This window comes from Triticum dicoccoides, chromosome 7A, assembly GCF_002162155.2.
Source record: "Triticum dicoccoides isolate Atlit2015 ecotype Zavitan chromosome 7A, WEW_v2.0, whole genome shotgun sequence".
Taxonomy (NCBI): Eukaryota; Viridiplantae; Streptophyta; class Magnoliopsida; order Poales; family Poaceae; genus Triticum; species Triticum dicoccoides.
The window spans coordinates 104,037,229-104,044,422 of NC_041392.1; the positions used below are offsets into that span (position 1 = coordinate 104,037,229).

At 44.3% G+C, this 7,194-nt stretch overlaps 1 pseudogene; it reads left to right on the forward strand.

Annotated features, from left to right (window-relative positions):
* Nucleotides 1–241: 241 nt before the first annotated feature.
* LOC119333858 lies at nucleotides 242–6,270 on the forward strand (annotated as a pseudogene).
* Nucleotides 6,271–7,194: the final 924 nt, after the last annotated feature.

A 7,194-nucleotide genomic window follows, 5' to 3' on the forward strand; every position in this document is an offset into this window, starting at 1 on the left:
TGAGAGACCGACAGTGGGGGGTGGTATCGAGGAGGGCGGGGTGGCGAGGCTGGCGCGGGCGGTGGTGGCTGGCGGTCCGTCCGGTGGTCCGTGGGGGTGGTTGGAAGAAAGCATCGGAAGAAAGAAGATGCGATGTGATCTGTTTTCAGAAACTGTTGGAGGTGGAAGATGACTGCTGGCCGTTAGATTAGAGATCAAGGGCGGAGAACATCGACTGACCCAAATAGGGACTTTCAGTCGACTGGCCCGTAGCCAGTCCCCCTCCCCTCGCCCCCAAACCCTACCGGCGGCAAGAAAAAATGCCGCGGCTGACGCCGGCGGACGCGTCACTTATCCTCGACCACGTCGTAGGGGACGCGTCCATCCCCACCGCCGCCGCCAACGTGCTCTTCGCGGGCCTCCCCTTCCCGGACCGCCCCACGCCGCGCCTCCTCCGCTCGCTGCTCCTCCGCCGCCTCGCCACCGACCCCGTCTCCACCGCCGCGCTCGACTCCCTCCAGCTCCTCGCCTCCCTCCCCGACCCGGACCCCGCGTCCCCCGTCTCCGCCGCGCACCTCGCCGTCGCCGCCTTCCTCGCCTGCTCGGCGCCCGACTTCGACGCCGCCGCGCGGGCCCTCTTCGCGCGCGCCGCGCGGTCGACGATGAGGAGGGCGGGGACCCCGCGCTCGCCTCCTCCGAGGCCCTCGTCGTCGCGGACCAGTTCGAGGCCGCCGTCGGGAACGCCTTCTCGCAGGAGGTGCTCAAGGGGCTGTTTGGCGACAGGGCCAAGGCGGAGCGGCGGGTGAGGGACCTCCTGGCGGCCGAGTGGGCCGCGATCGGCCCGTCTCGCCTGGAGCTAGCGGCCGAGCAGATAGTCGGCGACGGCGCCGTCGAGACATGGCGCGCCGCTGACGAGACCGTCCGCGCCAAATACCGCATTCTAGGTGAGCATTCTTCTGCTCTGGCCAACAAAGCACAGCATTTTATTTGACGAGGCTCTGAGACGCAATGATGCGATGAAGTTGCCTATACTATCCCCTGCTCCGTGAAATTCGAGGATCTGCGGAGCGCCTGTTCCCCCGCTCCGCAATTTTTAACTTCAACCCCGCCAGCTCCGGGAGCGGGAGCGTGGAGCGGTGGGATGCCGAACAGGCCTTATATGTTATACTTTTAGCCTTTGACGCAAGAGGCGACAATAGAAAGATAATATCTATCTCCCAGGAGGAACCTGAAATGTAACTCTGGTGAACTTGGTCAGCTAGAGCGTTCATGATTGTCAACCATTGACATGCTTGTGAAATCTTTAATTCTTCATCATTCGTTCCTGTTTTTTTTGAAGCGTCACCGGGAGAGGGGTAACGAGAGGGGTAACGACCCCTCCACCTGAATTTTATTGCCAAATCCCCAAGAGAGAGGGGGGACATCAGTTTTTACAACACCAGAACACACGCAAATGATAATTTCAGACAGTTCAGTTATTGGAGTATTTAAGAAAATCAAACCAAACAAAAATAGAGGTGTTCACATATTTATCCTGTGAACAGATAGACCTCCTACTCATGCACTGTAATTTTACTTCAGGCATGGCACGGGCAAGATTAACAGGCAAGTTGAGCTAGCTACCCATGCACTGTAATTTTGAATAGAAGATTGGATGCTGAAACTAAATCAACTCAAGTGTTCAGCTAGCTACCCATGCACTGTAATTTCCAATGGCACGTCTGAAACATGTTTTCCTACTTTCGTCGCCAGTCATGCATGATCAGCTCAAGTGTTTGCTGTTTTCAGCATGGCAGTACACTATTATATTTATGTGTAGTTATTAGACCTGTACTCCCTCCGTAAAGTAATATAAGAGCATTTAGATCACTAAAGTAGCGATCTAAACGCTCTTATATTTCTTTACAGAGGTAGTATGTAGCTTCATATATGACTTGTACTTGTACATGTAATCCCTTTATAAATATAAACACCAACGCCACCCTTAGCAGTTGTGCAGTTGACTCAATCTTTGTCTAAACCTAGTCTTTAGTCATGTAACCTTTTGATAAAATTCAGTCTTAGATTTGCTTTGAGGTATAAAATGAGAATAAATACATACCCCACTTGTCAGTTTATGCATTGTTCTTGATTGGGTGTCCACTTGTCAGTTTATGCATTGTTCTTGATTGGGTGTCCACTTGTCAGTTTCAAATTCTTTTACCAAAAGGTAGCTTATTCCAAAATAAAAAAAGATGTTTGATATAAGTTCAGTACATATGTCAAGTAGATGCAGCATGCAGGTATGCCTCGGTGACACTAAATTACAAAATAGATAAACAGATACTCCTCGTGCTACTGATCTTTCTTGTTACTTTGGCTTGTAAGAATGACAGCATTAACTTCACTTGCCGTCTTCAAGCGTTGAGAAACGTCCAGCAGTTCAACATATGGACAGTTTCTTACATCTTCAAAAAACAGAAGGGCTACAGTTTTCTCTATTTCCCCGAGAAAGGCTTGCTGCAAAATTGCCAACATTTCACATAGAGAAGTCATGTCATGGCATGGTCTTAAAAATCAGTGGTATTACCAAGAGATATAATAATGGGAGTTTTGATTAATAAAGATTTGAACCCATAGTCCTAACTGAAGTTAAACTGTTAAAGGGATAATTTCAGTAGAACTCACATTTTCTTCACCTCTTGGTGCAAGTTCTTGAGCAAATTCCAAAGCTTCATTTATTTTTCCCACACGAATCAACTCTATTAGTTTCTGCTGCTGCAGATGGAAGTATAATTGGGGATTTGTTTCCAGAATCCGCATGTTATGATAAGTCAAATTTTAATGAAGGATTTGTAGGAAAATGGATTTCAGAATATACACCTGGATGTGGCCACACCCTATTGTAAAAAAATGCAATTTACAAGCACATTTGCTTCAATTTCTATGTAACCAAAGTCTACAATTTCTATTTTACACAACCTATACACTGTAATTTTCAGCAGAAGATTGGAGTTGAAACTACAACACTCCTTGGGGATGCAATCACAGACACTGGATCACAGATGATGGAGTAAATCACAAGACACAGTAGGCAATCATAGCAAGGACCATAGACACCAGAGAAAAGGGGCCGCACCTTGGGGAGGCAGAGGTGGTCGAGGAGCGTGACGGTTGTGGAGCGGCCGCGTACCGCAAGGGCGGCCATCTGGTGGCTCCATGAAAGCCACATCTCCGAGAAGCCATGGAGGAGGAGGACATCGTTGACCTCAGCGCTCCAGTGCCGCACCTCGCTACCCGTGTCGATGGACTCAGGTTGTGTTTGACTCGCGGAGATCACCATCTTCTCCTCTGGCGTCGCACACTCGAACAGCAGGCCTCTCTTGAGCAGTTCTAGCACCTAAGCTCACAGATCTCGGCGTCCAGGCTCGCACCGCTGGTTTCTTGGCCAGAAACGACCTTGAACTGAAGAAGCCCATGCCGCGCTTGTAGCGGCGGGTGTAACCAGCTGAGGCAGTGGTGCCGAAAGTACAACTGAGGAAGGAAGGCACCGGCCAGGCGGCGGCGATTTGAGGGGAGAGGAGGAGGTGTCGAGAGAGTGAGCGAGTGAGGAAGAAAGACTCGAGACCGAGTGAGGGAGATCTGGGTACATTTGTAGTGACCGAGCGATTCGGGAAAGGTAGTGCAAATTCCAAAAGTCTTATATTTCGGTATGGAGGGAGTATATGTTTTACATGCTAGTATAATTTGTCCTGGTTCCATAAATAATTGTTTTGAGCATATTTTGTTTGAGCCACAATTTTGTTTCTAGTGGTGTTTGAGCATGCTAGTATAATTGTTTGAGCATATTCTGTTTGTACATACTTGGTAGATTAGACCAAGTATAGGCCGTGGATGTTTAATGTTTGGAGTTGTTGTTTGTGCACCTGTCCCCAATAGGACAATGAGTGACCCCTTCAGCCCTTCTCCTGCGTTTCATGGCCCTTACTGCTAAGTCTTTGATGACCAGTGGAACTTTCATTTGGAATTCCTGTTTTCTGGGCCTGTTCTATTCACCACTCATGTGCTTGGAATGGTAATTGGAATTATTTTACATTGTTGCATTTAGATCCAACCACGCCACAATGTTATTTTATGCCTATCATTGATGGTACAATTTTGGAACTTACAGGTGGGAAAGAAAAAACACGTGAAATTTTGAGCAAAATTGAAGACCGAATTTCAACCCCTCAAGTTCATAAGGTCATACATGACCTGAAATCAAGCTGTGCTGACCTTCATAATGTGGTGGATGATCCATTACCAGCTGCAAAAGCAGCTGCAGATAAGGTGTTGGCTGCAAGGATGGATAAGGCAGTTCATATTAATGATGAAGAATTTAACAATCAGGCTGCGAATTGTAGCATTGCTGGTCCAAGTGCTGTTAATGACCAAGGCGATACATTGAGAAAAGGCACGCCATCAAGTCTTATGGATTGGAACCCTACAGCACAATCTCTTCTTGTGAGTTTCCTTTGTGTATTACTCCCTCTGATCCATATTACTTGTCTTAGATTAGACAAATCTAAGACAAGTAATATGAATCGGAGGGAGTATCTGTTTTATGTTTTCTATTATTCTACATATTTCAACCACTTCGATCAAGGAGTTATATCAAATGGAGACAACTGGGTTATCTTAATTATAATTTATCTAGGAAACTAATGCTATCACAACGCCTTTATGATATAAATAGATGCCTTAAAACACCATCTATTTGTTTGTATAAGTTACTTTGATAAGTTCACAATTATTATGCTGCTACTTTTCACTGCCATCTTCAGTTCTGTTGCTTTCTAGAGAAACTAGATAATAGTCTCTCCGTTCACAAATATAAGATTCTTTGAATATTTCAATATAGACTACATACAGACAGAAATGAGTAAACAAACACACTAAAACATGTCCATATACATCCAATTCACAAAAAAGTCAGAACATCTTATATTTGTGAACGGAGGGAGTATAAGTTAAAAGTTATGTGGACATATGTTTTTTGGACAGGCTGGTTTCTTATGCATGGCAAACGATTATCAAATCAGCATTTGAACATACAGCAAATATGCATTGGTACTTGTGCGATTGATATAATACTGAACTTTTGTAAGTTAATACTACTTTCTTTGTACAATATATAAGTTAATACTTAATTTATATGATGGCTAATCCTTAGTAAAATGTGATCTTCAGTATTCTCCATGCACATTGGCCAGCTATGTACATCTCCAGAAGTAAACTATGATGTAGTTTAATTAAAAAAAGAAGTGGAATTTTAGTGCTTTGGTGATTAAAGTCTTTTCTTATTATGTAGGACACCCTTCTAGGCATAAGTCCTAAAACATTAGATTTTGGTAACTATGCTCAAAGGGATCTTATTTGCAGTGGGAGGATTCACTTGATCCTGATGGTTCAAGATCACAATCACATAGACCGCACTTGCCTAGCCCAAGGAGAATACTGGTTTCTCCGTTGCAAGTGGCAGAAAACAAAGCTAGGCGTAGAAGGGCAAGGAGGTGGAGCTCGGTAGAAGAAGAGACATTAAGGAAGGGCGTTGAACAGTATGTCTTTTGTCTTGTTGGAATTTGTTATTCGATAATCTCTCTTGATTGCTGTTTAAATTTTGTCTCGAAGCCGTAGTTTGTGCCTTTTTCTTTTATGATCCTTACCGCTTCTCCCTTCTTGCTGTTGTGAAGATTTGGTAGCAGCAATTGGAAGGATATTTTGATCCACAATCCCGATGCTTTTATTGGTAGAACAACGGTGGGTATTTGAATTTTACACTAAAGAATTTCTTTTTGTGACTGATCTTTCATCTAGTAACCGCCTAACCGGCCGTCGTATTGCAGGTGGACTTGAAGGATAAGTGGAGAAACATGATGAGATAGTGGAGAGACATACTTTAGGGTGGTTCTATATGGTGAAACTGCATGCCTCTTTTACCGATGGAGCTAGGATGCAGCTTGTTAATATTTTGTTACATCGCTTAGACGCTTACTTTTTTTGTGTGTGTGTGGAAAAGACCTCAGGATAATATTGAAGTTTCAAAAGTAGTGCAAAGCACCCTGAAAGTAAAGAAAAGTACAACGAAGTCCTCAGACCACCCGACGAAGACTACGCACACCAGAGCGGGTTGACGGCGCCCGCCGTCGCTGCCGCTGCTCCCGGAGCCAGCACCACCCTTGTGTAGACAGGCAATATGACGGGCAAATGACACCGGATGCTATTATAGATGTAAAGTCTCTCTTCGGTAATTTAAGAAATGCTTGTTTTTTTTGGTTGTTGTTGAAGTGTTGTGGGGCATTTTCTGTCGTGATGGAATGTTGTCTCTCTTTTTTGAACACAAGGAAGGCGCATTCAGGCGCCAAATTTCATTCAACTCATTTGCAAAATACAGCGTGTATTACAAATCCTTCAACCTGAAAGTTTTGAAGAGAAAGCATAGAAGGACAAGGAGAATGAGCTGAATTTGTACAGCTAAAAACATGTTCTATTCTTGAATTGAGAACCTAGTGAGCACAGTTGTGGGCAATGCTATTGATATTCCTGAGAATGTGATAGATAGCATCAAGTTCACTAGAAGAGTCCTGCAGGAAACTACTTATTTGAGGTCGACATCTCCAAGCAATAAAGTTATCCTTAATATTACTGAAAACCACCATCTTTGCCAAAGGAAGGTTGTCTGTGAGGAATGACACATTATGGAGTTGTAACCTGCAAGCCACCTTAGCAGCAAATTGAAGGGCCAAGGCTTTAGCCACGAGAGGGGAATGTGTAGAGTTAGCAGAAGCTTGTATCATGATTTGTGTGTCAAAGTCATCTCCAGGAACAAAAATGAAAATTCCAATTCCTGTAGCTTGAAGATCACTTCTTCCTGGAATGTTTTTGTTCTTCCATGAGGCATCAGAATAAACTTTTGTTCCTGAAATTATCGCATCAGACTTTATAGTTGACCCTTGAAGAGGCTGTCCCATTTGTTCAGAATCTGTAGCCAGAGTAGGCCCAATTCGGTGCCCAGGCTCATCTGCACCCGATCAGAAAAAAAAATCAAAACAAATACTAAAAAATTCAAAAACTCCAATTTTTTTATGTGATAGATAATTGTACGTGTGAGGTTCGCTCCAAATTTCAACTTATTTGGACATTTGAGCAGCTCACACAAAAGAAAATTGGAATTTTTTTACTATTTGTTTTTAATTT